Source organism: Hemiscyllium ocellatum, chromosome 6 (genome assembly GCF_020745735.1).
Source record: "Hemiscyllium ocellatum isolate sHemOce1 chromosome 6, sHemOce1.pat.X.cur, whole genome shotgun sequence".
In the NCBI taxonomy this organism is placed as follows: Eukaryota; Metazoa; Chordata; class Chondrichthyes; order Orectolobiformes; family Hemiscylliidae; genus Hemiscyllium; species Hemiscyllium ocellatum.
This window is the reverse complement of record NC_083406.1, coordinates 57,292,256-57,311,071: the sequence shown is the minus strand read 5'-3', so window position 1 is coordinate 57,311,071 and position 18,816 is coordinate 57,292,256. Positions and strand designations below refer to the sequence as shown.

Genomic DNA, 18,816 nt, shown 5'->3' with positions numbered 1-18,816 from the left:
TTTTTTCTCTTCGTCTCAATTTCATCTGACATCCCTGGTTCCCTAATCTTGCCATTTCTATCCCTCATTTTCACAGGGACATATTTGTCCTGCACTATAATCAACCTCTCTTCAAAAGCCTCCCACACATCAAATTATCTTCAAACAGCTGCTCCCAATCCACATTCCCTAGCTTGTGCCAAATTTTTGTTAAAGTTGGCCTTCCCGCATCCCCCCCAGGCTTAGCATTCTTCCTTTAGGACCACTTCTGTCTTAAGAATAAGGTGATCCTCTTGTACATGCCTTTTGATTTAGACCTTTCCTGCTCTCACTACACCACAACTCTCTCCACTTTTGGCTTGCATTGCCCGTACTGAGTTTTTCTTGCAGATATTTAATTGCCTACATGTTGATGATTAGTGGTTTTAAAAAAAAATTAACTCAGGATTTGGTCATGGGAAAGTTGTTCAGATGTGCGTGGCAGTACTTCTACCAAGTGCTGCAGGAGATAGACGTAATTATTTCCCCACCCAACACCACTTTGATTTAGCCACTTCCTGCCCACCCAAACCACCCCTGTGCTTTTGATGGTCCTTGTTGTTCATTATAGGCTTTGCATGTAAATTTCAGGTGACAATTAAAAAACAAAGTCACAGTGATGTGAAAGTCATTTGGTTATGTGAGATGACAACATTTCCAGATTAAATGAAATGTTTGAGCAGGGCTCTGAACCAGGAGGTCGGGGTGCAAGTCCCACCTGTTCAAAAAAAAGTCTCAAAGTATCTACAACACATAGGCAGATTTTTAAAAATTAAGCAAAATGTTTAAGTTACTTACATTCTACAAATATATTCCAAACCGTAAGAAATAATTTGAACATGCCATTGTAAATGCAACTGGGCGAACTTTAATTTTTTGGTTTTGCTTTTTATTTTTAAAAAAAAGGCCAGTTTGCTTATCTGAAATTTGCCTCCGCCTTATGAGTTGTTTTTTGGCCCATCCTTTCTGATCCCTTAATGATCCAGTCGGTATTTCAATGAATGTTTTCCTCCATTCTGCTTTTCAATGTTTTCGTATTTTGGTTTTCAGCTGTGTGAAGTAGGCTTAAATCAGTAACTTTTTTTTCTGACTTGTGTGGTCAAGAAACATTTGCTTTTCAAATTTTGTTTGATGTTTCACAAGTGATCTCAAAGCTGTGTGGTTTGCTTACATTTCAGAAATTGGACATTTCTCCTGATAGGACACTTGGGACTTTTAAAGTTACATTGGAGTGTGTGTGTGTGTCGTAAATGTTAATTGAATAGAAGCTTGAGGAAGACAATTAGCCCTTTGAACTTGTTCCAAGCTCTCGTAACAACTGCATCTACTTGCCTTTGCCCCGCATTCTTTAATATGCTACAATTGCAAACATCTATTGATCTTGGGTTTAAAGTTAACATATGATTTAGCACCAATTGACATCCAGGAAAGAATGTTCCAGGTGGGTCTCTTGAGGTATAGTGAGGCTGCCTCCCTCTGGATTGAAAGGTCCAGGTTCAAATCCCATCTGTTATGGAAGTGTCATTGCATGTCCAAACAGGTTGGTTAAAAATACACCCTTTATATGCTGAAGTGTTGATAGATTCATAGCTGCGAAGTATGATTCTAATCTTGAGGGCTAGTACTAAGGTGCTCAACCAGCAAAACTGAGGAAGATAGAAACTTACATTTGTTCCTTCCATTGAAGGTCATCTTTCAAGACTCGAACGGTTTCTATAGATTGGAGGGCCTAATTTAAAAAAAAATGGAGGTAGAGAGAAAACAGGAGTTATATAGACCAGTTGGCCTGACAATGTAGAGTCTCTTATAAAAGATTTTATTGCAGAACACTTAGGTGGGAGTGGAAAGAATCAGCAAGGCGAATCATACTTAAAAAAAAATCTGTGGAATGGCTTGAGCGTATAACTTCAGGTACACAATCCTTTATCCGAAACACTTGGGACCAACTAGTTTTCGGAATGTAGAATTTTTCAAATTTCGTAATAAGTGACAGTTTGACAGTGAAATTTTGAAAAATCTTGCCGAAAAGCGAATCTGCTGTGAGTACTATGGGCCCGGAGACAGAATTAAGCCTGCCAGTTCTGGGCCACTCCCACCCACATCGCATCTAGTGATGTGCATCGAGTGGTTGTGGAGTTGACTTAGATGTTTGCATGTCAAGCAACCTTTATAATGAGATTAAAAACTTCACATAAAAGCCTTCAGATGTTGGAGCATTTCGGATTTTGGATAAAGGGTTGTCTACCTGTAATAGAGTTGATAAGCAGGAGCCAGTGTATGCAGTTTACTTGGGCTTTCAGAAGGTTTTCAATGAAGAGGTTAGTATGCAAAATTGAATTGTAATGAGTTGATATAGTACAATGAGCTGGATAGAGAATAGGTTGATCAGTAGGAAACAACAAGAGTAAAAATAAAAGGGGTACCCGGGCATCGGTGCTTGGAATCTAGCAATATGCAATTTGTTAATAATTTTGATGAATGAGCTAAGTGCACTACTCCAAATTTTGCAGATGAAACAAAGCTGGGTGGGACAGTGAGCTATGAGGTGCATAGTCGTAGAGATGTACAGCATGGAAACAGACTTTTCGGTCCAACCCGTCCATGCTGACCAGATATCCCAACCCAATCTAGTCCCACCTGCCAGCACCCAGCCCATATCCCCCCCAAACCCTTCCTATTCATATGTCCATCCAAATTCCTTTTTCAATGTTGCAATTGTACCAGCCTCCACCACATCCTCTGGCAGCTCATTCCATACATGTACCACCCTCTGCGTGAAAAAGTTGCACCTTGAGTCTCTTTTATATCTTTCTCCTCTCACCCTAAACCTATGTCCTCTAGTTCTGGAATCTCCGACCCCTGGGAAAAGTCTGTCTTTTTATCCTATCCACGCCCCTCATAATTTTGTAAACCTGTATAAGGTCACCTCTCAGCATCCGAGTCTCCAGGGAAAACAACTCCAGCCTGTCAGCCTCTCCCTATAGCTCAACCCTGGCAAAATTCTAGTAAATCTTTTCTGAACCCTTTCAAGTTTCACAACATCTTTCCGATAGGAAGGAGACCAGAATTGCATGCAATATTCTAATAGTGGCCTAACCAATGTCCTGTACAGCCGCAACATGACCTCCCAACTCCTGTACTCAATACTTTGACCAATAAAAGAAAGCCATACCAAACACCGCCTTCACTGTCCTATCTACCTGTGACTCCATTTTCAAGGAGCTATGAACCTGTACTCCAAGGTCTCTTTGCTCAGCAACACAGCCCAGGACCTTACTATTAAGTGTGTAAGTCCTGCTAAGATTTATGAAGGCCAAAATGCAGCACCTCACATTTATCTAAATTAAATTCCATCTGCCACTACTTGGCCCATCTGATCCAGATCCTGTTGTAATCTGAGGTAACCCTCTTCACTGACCACTACATCTCCAATTTTAGTGTCATCTGCAAACTTCCTAATTGTACCTCTTATGCTTGCATCCAAATCATTTATGTAAATGACAAAAAGTAGAGGACCCAGCACCGATCCTTGTGGCACTCCACTGGTCACCAGCTTCCTGTCTGAAAAGCAACCCTCCACCACCACTCTGTCTTCTACCTTTTGAGCCAGTTCTGTATCCAAATGGCTAGTTCTCCCTTTATTCCGTGAGACCTAACTTTGCTGATCAGTCTCCCATGGGGAACCCCGCATGCTGTGACTGGACAAATTCTTGGCTGATTATCTGAATGGTGATAGATTGAGAGAGAGGAGTGTGCAGCCAGAGAAGATGGCAAATGGTATGTTGGCCTTCATAGCAAGACAATTAGAGTATAGGAGCAGGGATGTCTCCCTATAATTCTACAGGGCCTTGGTGAGACCAGGAACTGGAATGTTGTGTGCTATTTTGGTTTATTAATCTCAGGATGGATGTCTGGCTATGGAGAGGGTGCAACAAAGACTTACCGGACTGATTCGTGGGATGGCAGCAGCACACTTTCACACGAAGACATTGCTTTCATTAAGACTATATTCACTAAAGTTTTGAACAATGAGGGAGAGTGTTAAAGACCTATAAACTCCTAACAACAGGACGAGATGGTAAATGTTGCAAGAATGTGCCTAATGACCAGGGAGTCCAGATGCAGATGTTGCAACCTAAGGGTATGAAGTAGGCACTTAAGACTGAGATGAAAAAGATTTCACCCCGAGTGATAAGCTTTTGGAATTCCGTGTCATAGGGAGCGGTTGGGTCAAAGCATTGCATGTTTTCAAGAAAGAACATAGAACATAGAAAAATACAGCGCAGTACAGGCCCTTCGGCCCTCGATGTTGCGCCGACCGAAGCCTACCTAACCTACACTAGCCCAATAACCTTCATATGCTTATCCAATGCCCGCTTAAATGACCATAAATAGGGAGAGTCCACCACTGCTACTGGCAGGCCATTCCGTGAACTCACAACCAGCTGAGTAAAGAATCTACCCCTAACATCTGTCCTATACCTACCACACCTTAATTTAAAGCTGTGTCCCCTAGTAACAGCTGACTCCATTAGCGGAAAAAGGTTCTCACTGTCAACCCTATCTAAACCCCTAATCATCTTGTACACCTCTATCAAATCTCCCCTAAACCTTCTTTTCTCCAATGAGAACAGCCCCAAGTGCCTCAGCCTTTCCTCATACGATCTTCCTACCATGCCAGGCAACATCCTGGTAAACCTCCTCTGCACTCGTTCCAATGCCTCCACATCCTTCCTATTGTATGGCGACCAAAACTGCACACAATACTCCAGATGAGGCCGCACCAACTGCAACATGACCTCAGGACTCCGGAACTCAATTCCTCTACCAATAAATCCCAGTACACCATATGCTGCCTTCACAGCACTATATTTATCTGGGTGGCAACTTTCAGAGATCTGTGTACATGGACACCAAGATCCCTCTGCTCATCCACACTACCAAGTAGCCTACCATTAGCCCAGTAATCCATCATCTTGTTACTCCTACCAAAGTGAATGACTTCACACTTAGCTACATTGAATTCCATAATGTAGTTGAATGTAGTTGTTGGGGTTAAATGTGGCTCAAAGGGGAGAAAGCACGACTGAGTTGGATGATCAGCCATGATCATGTTGAATGGCGGAGCACACGTGAAAGGCTGAATGACCTACTGTTATACCTCTTTTTTTTTTGTTTCATTTGCCAGCTTTAATACTGTTCAATTTGGTCCTCAAAATTTCAGGGAATTGTGACAAGGCGTTTCCTTTAACAAGGTTATGCTGTACTTGTTTTTGTTTTCAGAGAAATAAACGACCCAGACTCTGGAAAGTCTGGGGTTGAAGGGTTTTAGGGCCAATTTAATACCTAACTGGTACTGCCTCAGGCAGAAGGCTTTTGAGTTTAAAAATAACTGTTAGAATGTAAGGGGAGTGGTCACTTCTCAGCTCAGCTTTTCTCTGGTTCGGATTTTAGCAGTTAAATGGGGGGAAAAAAGCTGCTGGACCCAAAGAAGCAGCTTCAGGCTGGTACTCTCTCTGATTTCTATCCTGTAAGAAGTTTTTTGTTTTGTTGCCTTTTGTGCCAAAGGGTGTTTGAGGGTATTGTTGCAAGTATTTGGAGCAGCATTAAGTTGGGCTGGTATGTTGGGTTTTCAGAGAGGTTAAGTTTATCTGTATTTTGTTTCCTGTTGCTTTGTTTCATTCAGTAATCTTGTAAATTCTGTTTTGTTTAAAACTTTTACAGAGGAGGTAGTGCTGGATGTGTGAATTGCATAGAATTAAATTAAATTTATTGTTGCATGTACTGAGGCACAGTGAAAAGCTTTGTCTTGCGAGCAATACAGGCAGACCAGATTAAATAGCATAGATTATTTAATAATTATAGGTAAACAATGGCAAAACAAAAACACAGGTACAGGTGAATGTTAAGAGTTTGAGTCCATTCAGTATTCTAACAGTACGGTAGAAACTGTTGTGAAATCAGTGGTGCGTGTGTTCAGGCTACTGTACCTTCTCCCGATGGTTGAGGTTGTAGAAAAACATTGTCCAGGTGGGATGGATCTTTGAGAATGCTGGCGGCCTTTCCTTGACAGCAGGCCTGGTAGATGGATTCTAGAGATGAAAGGCTGGCCTTTTGTGACTGTCCAGGCCAAGTTCACCACTCTAACCATCTCCAATCTTGAATGGTGCAGTCGCTATACCAGTGATATACCCAGACGGAAAGCTCTTGCTGATGCACCTATCAAAGTTGGCAAGGATATTTGCCATCATGCCAAATTTTCTCAGCTACCTGATGAGATGTTGATGGGCCTTTGTAACCAGTGCGTCCACATGAACAGTGCATGAAAGCTTGTTGGTGACCACTCCCAGGAGCTTGACACTCCACTTGTTCCACCTCTGCTGTTAAATGTGTAGGGTGGCATGAGTAACATCCCGTCAAAAGTGAATGAATTCCATGGTTTTGCTGACATTGAGAGCTAGGTTGTTCTCAGTGCACCATTTTTCCAGGTCTTCCACCTCCCATCTGTTTTTGTCACCATCTGAGATTCGACTGACTATGGTGGTGTCATCAGCGAACTTGTAAATTGCGTTAGTCTGGTATTTGGTGATGCAGTCATGAGTACACAATGAGTACAGTAGGGGGCTGAGTACACACCCCTGGGGCCCCAGTATTGTGTTATTAAGGATGAAATATTCTCCCCACTCTTCACTGATTGTGGCCTGTGGGTCAGGAAACTGAGGACACTGTTGGAGAGAATGGGGCTTAGTTCAAGATCACTAAGTTTAGTAATCAGTCTCGAGTGGATAATAGGGACTACAGTTCAGCCTTCAACAATGAGTAGGATTCTTACGTAGCTGTTCTTGATGTCAGGCTGTTTCGGGGGCAGTGAAGAGTAAGTGATATGGCATCTGACGTGGATCTGTTGGTTCAATAGGTAAATTGGAGTGAGTCAAGAGTAGTGAGGAGGTTGGAGTTGACTAATGCCATGACCAGCCTTTCAAAGCACTTCATGACCACTGACGTTAGGACCACTGGACGGTAGCCATTGAGACATGATGCATGAGCCTTCCTAGGCACAGGGATGATGTTGGCCCTCTTGAAACAGGCATGGACAGTGGCCTGCTGCAGTGAGAAGTTGAAGATGTCTGAAGACCTCTGCCAGTTGATGTAGAAGTGGATAAACCCCCAGGATCTAATCAGGTGTACACTAGAACTCGGTGGGAAGCTAAGGAAGTGATTGTTGGGCCCCTTGCTGAGATATTTTTATCACTGATAGTCACAAGTGAGGTGACAGAAGACTGAAGGTTGGCTAATGTGGTTCTACTATTAAGAAAGGTGATAAGGACAAACCAGGTGAGCCTGCCGCTTGGTGGTGGGAATCCTGAGGGACAGAATTTGCATGCATTTGGAAATGCAAGGAATGTTTAGGGATAGTCAATATGGCTTTGTATGTAGGAAATGATGTATCACAAACTTGAGTTTTTTTTAAAAAGTAACAGAGGATTGAGGGCAGAGCAGTGGACGTGATGAACACTGACTTTAGCAAGGCGTTTGACAAGGTTCCTCATGGTAGATTGATTAGCAAGGTGAGGTCATGTGGAATACAGGGAGAACTAGCAATTAGGGGCTCTCTTCCCTGGAGCGTCTGAGGCTGAGGGGTTACCTTTTATAGAGGCTTAAAATCATGAGGGGCATAGACAAGGTCTTTTCCCTAGGATGAGCAAGTCCAGAACTAGAAGATGTAGGGTGAGAGGGGGAAAAATTTAAAAGGGACCGACAGGCAAATTTTTCATGGAGACGATGGTGCATGTATGGAATGAGCTGCCAGAGGAAGTGGTGGAAACTGGTGCAATTACAGCATTTAAAAGGCATCGAAATGGGTATGTGATTAGGAAGGATTTAGAAGGATATGGGCTAAGTGCTGGCAGATGGGACTAGATTAGGTCAGAATATCAGATCGAAGGTTCTGTTTCCGTGTTGTACATCTGACTCTGACTGTTCCTTAAGCCAATCATTCAAAAGTAACCAGCATAATGAAAGTTATATGATTTGCACTGGCCTAGAAGTCCTACTTTTGGCATTGAGTTTTAGATTTTAGTTTCTTTTGGGTGGTTAGGTTGGCAGCAAGGTCTGATACTTCAGTGGGCATGTCATAATTGGCAGTCTTCATTCATGAAATGCTTCATACTGAAGACTTGATGAGCATACTACAGTCTGTGGCACAGGAACTTTAGAATGGCCTGAAAGTGACTGCTTCACTTGCTGCAGAGGACAACATTGGGCTGAGGAGCTGCATGATTTGCTGTCCTGATTTCTGAGATTTTTGTTTATGCTTGCTTAACTAATGCCTCTTAGTATTTCTCCAAACAGTTAGCCTTCAGAAGTCACAGATTTTGCTGACTTGCTCCCTCCTTTTGGCATCCACCATGTTCATATTTATCTTGCAAGTCATCTTATGGATGTATATGGCCAGAAAGAAGTCAAACTTGATGGTCAGTTTACCAAACCAAAGATCTTTTAGTATATGGTTGTCAACTTCAAGGTTAGATTAGATTCTGTACAGTGCGGAAACGGGCCCTTTGACCCAACAAGTCCACTCCGACCCTCCAAAGAGTAACCCATCCAGACCCATTCCCCTACTAATGCACCTATCACTATGGGCAATTTAGTATGGCCAATTCACCTGACCTGCACATCTTTGGACTGTGGGAGGAAACATGAGCACCCAGAAGAAACCCACGCAGACGGTTGCCCGAGGCTGGAGTCGAACCAGGGTTCCTGGCGCTGCAAGGCAGCAGTGCTAACCGCTTCATGATGTCATCCATCTGATTTGTATGAATTTAGCTGTGCCAGTGCAGATTTATGAACAAGTATATGTTGGCAGAAGATGCAGTATGATGTCTGAATCGGTGACTTTGCCCTGCCAAGGAATACAGAGAATACATTTGAGACAGTGAAGGGCTAAATTGTTGAACCTTTTGTCTGGATAGCATATTGGTGTACCATTTTCATCACCTGTAGAACAATGTACTGAAGGTACAGGCCATATGAATTTATGTATTTTCTTTGATTACAGCACATTGTACTTTAGTAAGTACAAGTGTTGGGTTCTTTTTGTTTTCCCTTCAGATTTTCACACACTTGGTGCAACTGCAACACACCAATTTCTGTGGACAACCAAAATATTATTAAGCAAATACAAGCTTCTGGAGGTACCCTTAACACTTCACAGGGCTTGCAGAGCAGTGTCAAACACCTCTCTGAACAAAGGAACCTGCTCTTCCTTTTGTACAGTATGAGTTTCACATTAGTCAGTAACACCCACCAGACGACCCGCAGTCACCTGCCACTCACTACACAATGTGGTGATTTACCTCATTTCTAGAAACAATATAATGTGAATCATCCCTTAATGACCAGATCTGTTGTGAATTTGTTTTTTTTTAAAACTGCAGGGAGTAGTCAGAATTTTAATTGCAATGTTCTTATTGATTTCTGATTAGGGCAGTGTAATTCTTTTACACTGAATAACTAGGAAATGGCCATGCAAATAGCTCTGAATGGCAAGGGATGGGAATGTAAATTCCTTACAATCTACCTATAAGACAGAGGCATACCACCGTCTCCTTGGCACATCCAATTTCCTGCAGGTCAGCAGAGCAGGATCAGCATAACCCTTTAATATCTCACAGGGGTATTTCAATGGTTGAAAAGTTGGTTGCATTTGAGAAATCTAGTGGTTGTGAAAAGCACTCCTTTCTCCCGAGTAATTTAGCTGGGATGTGCATTGTAGACTCCTACACAAAGTAGGAGGACTAACCATACCTGGACAATTTGGTTTAGACCACTGACATGTCATGGAGTGAGAGCAGCTCTGAATGTTGTTGCTATGATCTGTGGTATAGGGTAAGGGGATCCTAGGCAAAATAGAAAATGAGGGAGCACAAACTAATCGCATTCAGGAGGTGCATTGCACTTGCTGTTGGTGACATTAGGGCTGATAGCAGTCAGAAGGACAATCAAAATACTGGCTTTGGCAATTTGGATCAAGGATGGTGTTCACTGGAAGGAGGCATAGAAACTGAATGCAGTTGTTTGGTTAATTCAATAATTAGAACAGAATGTAAGTAACATTGAATGTCTGAACTAGTTTGCGTATCTGATGCTACAGTGTGGGTCACTTTGAACCAACTTGAAAGTGTGTTGGGTTTGATGCCAGTATGTCAGCCATATGTCCCAACAATTGATGGATTGTATCAAATAACCTGTCCCTTTGTCTGCAGGTGGCAGTTTATTAACCATGCTTAATGTGTTCGTGGTTGCAAACTTCAATGATGTTCAGCATGAAATATCATTCTACTTCTGGAAAACAGTTGCTGAATTATACTGTGATAAGAATTATGGTGGAAATGGGCTTGCCTCAAGAAGACTGTCTGAAATGAAAAGCTAATTCTCTTTCTCTCTATAGGTGCTGCCAGACTGCTTGAATTTCTGCACTTTGTTTTATCTTGGAAGAAATAGGTGTGGGGTCAGATGTAACATTTTATTTTTGACAATGGGTAACTGTGATTTTGATAAAAGGGAAAGTTCCCTATTGCCTTGTTAGAATTTTCTCTAGTGAAAAGCACAAGAATGTCTCAATCCCAAGGAAACTAATGTAAGCAACATAATAGTGGTGGAAACATTAATGCCACTAAAGAGCAACAAATCTCCAAGGCCAAGTGCTTTCCCTTGGAGAGCTTTCAAGGATTTAGATATGATTATTTCAGATATCCTAATTATAACTTTCTACAGTATTCTCAATTTGGGAACTGCCCCTGTAGGTAGGAAACTTGTGAATGACACTGCTGTTTGAGAGATGATAAAGAGAAGTGGAGGAACAACAGACCAGTCAGCTTATTGCCTGTCATTGGGAATCTAAGTGTTTATGATTCAAGGTAGTGACAAAGTCCTGTTTCTTTTTACATCATTCATTATGTGGGTGCTACTATATAAGTTGCAAACTTTTGTCCATCGAAGGTGATAATGAACTATCATCTTTGAAGCACTGCAGTCCATGGGTATACACTGTTGTCAGAGCTAGGATTCTTGAATTTTGAACCACTGACAGTGAAGTTACAGTAATACAAAAGTACAATGATTAAAAAGGTTCAGTTTGAAATGGTGTATGCCTTAGAGTGAAACTTGCTGGTGGTGATGTGTTCATGGTATTTGCTGCCTTTTCGTTGAAGCTTTAGAATTGCAAGTTTGGAAGATGCTGTCAAATAAACCTTGGTTAGGAACTGCAGCACAGGTGATGTACACACTGTGTTGGTGGAGTAAGGGAATGTTTAAGAATATTGGTACAGATCAAATGGCTGCTTTATCCTGCGTGGTATTGAGCTGCTTATGTCTTATTGATAATGCATTCATCCAAGCAAATGGAGCATATTCCATCATGTTCAAATTTTTTACCTGGTACATGCTGTGCAGTCTTTGTGGATTCAGGAACTGAGTCATGTGCTGCAGAACTGTAAAGCTGTGGCCTGCTCTTGTCACCATAGTATTTATAGGTAAATTTTTAAATTGATGTGTTCAAATGTATTACAACACCCCACTAGAGCAGATCTGGCTTGAACCCAAACCTTCTGGCTCAGCAGTAGAGACACTGGCAAACTCTTGTGATAAAGCATTTATAGATATTTCAATCAAACTGTTCAAAGATGTTATTACAAGTCTTTTTAGCAGATATGTGAACTTGGACATCTTGGTTCAGAGGTAGGGACACTACCACTACACTGTAAATGCCTACCATGGTATGTATATGGTGGTCCATTTCAGCTGCTTCATAAGATGTAGGAGAAGAATTAGGCCATTTGGCCTATCGGGTTATCTGTGCCATTCGATCATGGCTGATGTGCTCCTCACCCGCATTTTCCTGCCTTCTCTCTACGTCCCTTCAACTCATTACCGGTTAAAAATGTGTCTAACTCAAATTTACTCACTGTCCATCGCACTTTGGGGGATAGTGAATTCCACAGATTCACAACTCTTTGGGCGGAGTAGTTTCTCCTCAACTCTCTTTTAAATTTGCTACTCTTATCCTAATACTATGACTGCTCATCCTAAAATGCCCTACAAGAGGAAGCATCCGGTCAATAATGATTTTATCCATGCCTTTTATTATCTTGAATACCTCCTACATCTCCCCTCATTCTTCTAAATTCTAAAGAGAAGAGGCCTAAACTAGTCAATACCTCTTAATATGACTTACCCCTCCTCTCTGGGATTGATCTGGTGAACCTCCTCTGAACTGCCTCTAATGCCGCTACATCTCCCCTCAAATAAAAGGACTAAAACTGTGTACGACACTCTAGATGCGGTCTCAACAATACCTTTTATAATTGCAACAATACTTACTTATCTTTTTATATTCTGTTCCTTTAGCTATAAAAGCCTACATTCCATTCACTTTGTTTATTGCCTGCTGTACCTGCATGCTAGTTCTGTGATTTAATGAACAAGTATACCTAGATCCTTCTGCACCATAGCACCCCAAAGTCTCTCCTCATTAACACAAGAGATCACCTTCCCATTTTTTTGACCCAAATGCATGAATTCTCATTTATCCACGTTAGACTCGATCTACATTTTGGCCCACTCTCCGAACCTATCTGTATCCATTTGTAAGGTTCTTATTTCCTCATTGCACCTATTTTTGTTGTTAGTAAATTTGGCTATAGAGCCTTCTCTCCCTATATCCAAGTCATTAATGTAGTTTGTAAATAGCAGGGGTCCAAAGACTGAATCTTGTGGCGCCCCACTAGTTTGATTGCAATATGGCATACCTTAGTTTTTGACTTAATGTGTTTGAACTCCTTATTTAGCCATGGATTTTTTTTTTTAACCCCCATTATCTTCTAGCCATCCAGAAAAAAAAAATTATCCTGACTCTGTCTCCTGTCCATCAACCAGTCATCTATCCAGGCTAATACATTACCCTGATCCCATGTGATCCAATCTTGTGAATTAACATTTTGTGTGGCACCTTATCAAGCACCTTCCAGTAGTCCAGATACATTGCATTTACAGCATCCCCATTATACAATTTGCTTGTTGCATCTTCAAAGAACACTAGCAAGTTAGTCAAGCATGATATGTCCTTCATAAAAACCATGTTGACTCTGGTAGTGTTTTGACTTTTCAAATGTCTTGATATTGTTTTCTTGATTGATTCTAACAGTTTCCCAACAACAGATGTTAAACTAACTGGTCTGTCATATCCCACATTTTTACTCCCTTTTTGAATAAGGGAACTTCTGTCGTGGAGCTACAATCTCCACTGCCACTTCTGTTAATACCCTAGGCCATCAGGCCTGAGGAGCTTGTCTGTCCTCAATCCTAATAGTTTGCTAAGTATCTTTTCTATCAATGATGTTTGTTCTAGGTTCTACCTTATCTATTGCTTCTGACTTGCCCATTCCAACATGAGTGAGACTATTGTCCTCCACTGCGAAAACTGAGGCACTATCTCTGCCTTCTCAGTAGTTCCCCATGATTAACTCTGATTTCATCTTCCAAGGGACCACCATTCACATTCATGACTCTCTCTTCCCTTTTAGAAACCTACAGAAGCATTTGCTTTCCTTTTTTTGATATTTTGTGCTGGTTTTCTCTTATAATTGACCTTTGTTCTTTTTATCAATTTTTTCATATCCCTTTGGGAAACTTTCAAATATAAACAATCTTCCAGGCTGCCACAGCCCTTTGCAATATGGTAAACCTTAATCTTTGACTTTATCGTCCTTCACCTCCTCGTTTAGCCATGCCTCCCTTATCATCTTTCATTCTCTCCACAATATATTTTAGAGTCATAGAGTTGTACAGCATGGAAACAGACCCTTCGGCCCAACCCGTCCATGCCGACCAGATATCCCAACCCAATCTAGTCCCACCTGCCAACACCCAGCCCATATCCCTCCAAACACTTCCTATTCATATACTCATCCAGATGCCTTTTAAATATTGCATTTGTACCAACCTCCACCACATCCTCTGGCAGCTCATTCCATACACGTATCACCCTCTGTGAAAAAGTTGTCACTTGGGTCTTTTTTTTATATCTTTCCCCTGTCACCCTAAACCTATACCCTTTGGTTCTGGACTCCCCAACCCCAGGGAAAAGGCTATCCTATCCATGCCCCTCATAATTTTGTAAACCTCTATAAGGTCACCCCTCAGCCTCCGAGTCTCCAGGGAAAACAGTCCCAGCCTGTTCAGCCTCTCCCTATAGCTCAAATCCTCCAACCCTGGCAACATCCTTGTAAATCTTTTCTGAACCCTTTCAAGTTTCACAACATCTTTCCGATCAGAAGGAGACCAGAATTGCACAATATTCCAACAGTGGCCTAACCAATTATGAGGAATTGAGTAGCTCCTTAAGCAAGTGCCACTCCTCATCTGCTGTCTTACCATTTAGCCTTCCTACCCAATCTACTCGTGCCAAATCTGCTCTTGTGCTTTAATAATTTCCTTTGTTTAATTTGAGAACACTACTTTGGGACTCCACTTTCTCACCCCCAAATTGAATTTTGAAGTCTGTCATACTATCGTCATTACTCCCTGAAGGATCATTAACTTTGATATTGTCAATTAATCTCTCATCATTACGCAATACCAAATGAAGAGTAGCCTGCCCATGGATGGTTCCACAACACACTGCTCCAAATACAATCTCTAATACATTCATTTAGCTCTACTTAGAGGTTACCCGTGCCAATTTGATTCTTCCAGTCTATGTGCATGTTAAAATCACCCATGATTATTGCCATATCTTTCTTGCAAGCATCTAATATTTCCTGGTTTAACTGTGTCCTATTGCAGGGCATCTATAGATTACTCCTACGAAGTGCTTCATCCCTTTTGGTATTTCTTATTTCTACCAAGACTGATTCCACATCTTGATCTCCTGTGCTTGTATCATTTCTCATGACAGCACTGATCCCTTCCTTCACCAGCAAGCCACGCTACCACATTTTTTCCTTTCCGTCTGTCTTTCCGAAATGCTGTGCACCTCTGGACATGCAATTCCCAGACCTGGTGGTATCCTTGTAACCGTGTCTCAGTAATCGCGATTAAATCAAACTCAATAAATCATACAACTTTTTTTTTGTTTCTATTTGCGCTATTAAGTCATTAACTTTGTTTTAAGTGCTTCATGCATTTATATACACAAGTTTTAAATTTGTTCCACTGTTAGGTTTCCCTACTTCTATTAATAATTTATTGGTGCATACAGATATTCACTTGTTCTGTCCCTAACCTTTTATTGTCCGGTAAGCATCCATCACATCAATAATCTAAAGTCTTATCACTCCTTTAAGTATCCCCCACCAACAATTAGTTTAAACCCTGTCTACAGCACTAGTTATGCAATTTGCTAGCACTCTGGTACCAGTACGATTCGGATGAAGACTGTTCCATCGGAACTGGTACCTTCTCCAGTACTGGCACCAATGTTCCATGAATTCAAACCCATTTCTTCCACACCAATCTTTTGAGCCATGCATTTACCTGCTTAATCTGTGCCAATTAGCTCCTGGCTCAGATAGTAGTCCAGACCTTATTACCTTTTTCAGTTCTGCTTGGTAATTTAGCTCCGAGCTGTTCATAATCCATATTTTTATTTATTGTTGGTACCTGCATGAACCATGATCTTTACCGTCCCACTGCAAATGTCTCTGCAGTTCAGATGAGCTATTCCAAACCAGAGCACCAGGTAGTCAACACAACCTTTGGAACTCTCGATCCTGGCCACAGGGCAATGGTGTGTCTCTCTTTCTTTCTCCACCTCTCTTCCCCCCCCCCCCCCACCCGAGTTGAGTGGCTGTCTGCATCACAATGCTGCAGTCAGTTGGCTCATCCTTCCTGCAGTCCCCATTCCTTCCTAGGAGCAAAACTCTTGAACCACTTAAACAAGGACTGAGGCTCCTGCAACTCTACCTCCTGGATCTTGCTACCTGCCTCACTCTCAGCTGCACTTAACTGTCCCAAGTTAGTTGATGGTGGGAGATACCACAGTGATACTGTTTGAATGTCAGTGAGACATGTTTGGATTCTCCTTGTTGGAAATAGTCATTGATTGCTATTTGTATGGCATGAATATTATCTGCAATTTTTCAGCAAAGCTTGAACATTATGCTTGTCCTGTGCGAGTGGACTACTTCATTATCTTGGGAGATGTGTATGGTTCTGGATACTATATCAGTAAACAATCTCACTGGTGGATAAAAGGCCACTGATGAAACAACTGAAGATGGTTGTGCCTACTGCACTGTCCTAAAGAAATGACGAGGCTGAGAAGATGAGAGCCCAACAGCAACCACCATCTTCCCTGTTATGATAAGCTTGACTCCTCAGTCTGCTGCTTTTGTCACCTTTTCGAATTCCCTTCTTACTTTCTCCATGTTTGTATCAAAACTGCATGACATGAGTTTTTATTTCAGGATATGAAATAACTCCATAGAGCCTGATATTCCATCACCTTTTATTTGCACATGGGCGAGTCCTTGACACTGATCCAGCTTCCCTCAGCCAGCTCTGAGTGACAGGATAGCTAACATGCCTGTTTATTTTTTTTCTTCCCATGTTGTGTGTGTGCAGGTGAACATCTGTAGTTGTTTCCCTGACATCCAAATTGAGAATCAGTTTGTGCTGTTAAGTGGCAATAATCCACTATCAAATGTCATTAGTCTTTTTTTTGTTGTTGATTGAGAACAGACTGGAGCAGTAAGCAACTGGATTGAATTTGTTCTGCTTTTTTGTAGACAGGTCATACTTGGGTAGCTTTCTATTTTTTTGGGTGTTTAACAAGTTCTAGTGTGTAAGTCTTCAATACCACAATTGGTTTCTTATTGGAACGCATAGCTTATGCAATTTTTTTGACATGGAGTAAATTGAGTTGCATGAAAACTTGCACTTTTGGGTATTTCAGGGGAAACATTAATGAATCATCTCCTCAGTACTTTTTGAAGATAATTGCAAATTTTTCATCTGCCTCTTTAGCTCTGTCCTTTCCCTAGTATTGACATTGAGTTTTTATTTGAGGAGTTCCATCCTTTGCTAAGCTGTTCGGCTGCAAGCATTCACAACTGACTCTGGTAGCACTCACCTTTGATCTCATCCATTTATTGGTAGTATTAACTAGTTCTGGCTTGACTTATCATATGATTTTGCAATTTGGCATGCATGTAGTCATAGAATCATACAGTACAGAATAGGCCCTTCAGCCCATGTCTGAACCAGCAAAAACTACTGAGTGTACTCTAATCTCATTTTACAGCACTTGACCACATCTTTGAATGTTATGATAACTGTGCTTGTGCCAGTTCTTTTGTTACAATTTACATAGACTCTGCCAAATCTTACTTTTAAAGGTTTTATTTCCCCATGCAAGGCTTCCCAATTAGTTTGTAAACTGCAATGTTTGGCTTGAGCTCCATGACAGCAATGGCTAGCAGACATCATCTGACCATAAAATACCTCTAATTGTCTTTGAACTGTAGCCTCCACTTTGAGGCCTGCTTCTTGCTGCAGTAGAAGTGGTAAGCCTAATGTGCATTTCAAATATGAAATCTGCTCATCCTCTCCATTCCACAGCCTCTCCTTTTCATATTCTCTACTCAAGTGCTCTTGCTGGTCTACCTGCTCTCGTAAGTGTACTTTTATAGCTACTTCAGCCATAAATTGAACTCGTGCTGTTGGCATCTCTCTGCCCTTCAGCCAGTTGAGATAACTACCTCCCTACAGTAACTCTAGTTCCATGATCAATCCCTTAAATTTTGAATACCCATGGGCCTTTCCTACAACCTGCTGAATGAGAAAAACGATCTGTGATTTCTCCACCACTGAATTTGTTCACTCTATCATCTTGGTTAAACTAACCCTGTAACTATCACTGCTTCGACATGGGAGGACTGTGCAGCAAATCAGCAGTATTGAATCAGACTGGGAGATTGGACCTGTGTGATAAGGCTAGCAGCAGTGAGATAAAAACCAGAGACTGAGAACTGCTTCAATCTGTTTTTTTACCTGTCTGTCAGACTGTGATGTCACAGGAAGGAAGGTTTGTGATTGGTGGGTATTTCCTTCATGTCTCTTTTGGCCAACCGAATTTAAATCGGAAGACATTATGGAGCAGAGTACAGTTAGGCAATTAATCTTTAGAAATAGTTAACCTCAAATTAAATACATAGAAAAGAAGTGGCTGCGCAAATGATTTGTTGAAGTTGTAGTGTGTAGGAGCTAGTGGACCCTGCAATCTATGGCAAAACATATCTGCAGCAAACATTGGCTGCTTGAAGATCTTCAACTGAATTACTGAGCTGTCTCAATTGCAGATACTACAATCCATCAGGGAGGAAATTACTGGGATATTGTTTTACCAGACAGTCACACCTCTTAGATGAATTACTTCAAGTTAGATCCTTCCTCGTGGATAAGAAGGTGTTACTTAAGTGAAGCAGGTAACATCCATCATCAATTTTCCAATATCAAAAGAGACTTGATCCCAAGCATTCCAGACTGGAGATGTTACATTTACTTTGAATTTTAAGAATCCTAAAGTTCTCTACTTTTCTGCTCCACAATTGTTTTCAGCACTGACAAAAGCAACGGAATGAGTGTTTTGCCTCCTATTTCACATTGATGTTGCATTAAACAATTTAAGTTTTTGTGGTAACTCTTCATTTTTTGAACAGGGTACAGCAAAATAGACAGCTTCACTTTTAATTTTGAATTAACAAGGGAAGAGTAAAACCAGTAGCTAACTTATTTTGA

The 18,816-nt window shown here is 41.3% G+C and overlaps 1 protein-coding gene across 2 annotated transcripts in view; it reads left to right on the top strand.

Moving 5' to 3' along the window:
- Positions 1-18,816, top strand: part of LOC132816705 (beta-1,4-galactosyltransferase 3-like) — a 53,859-nt gene that overhangs the window by 17,199 nt on the left and 17,844 nt on the right. The gene's annotated exons all lie outside the window — the stretch shown is intronic.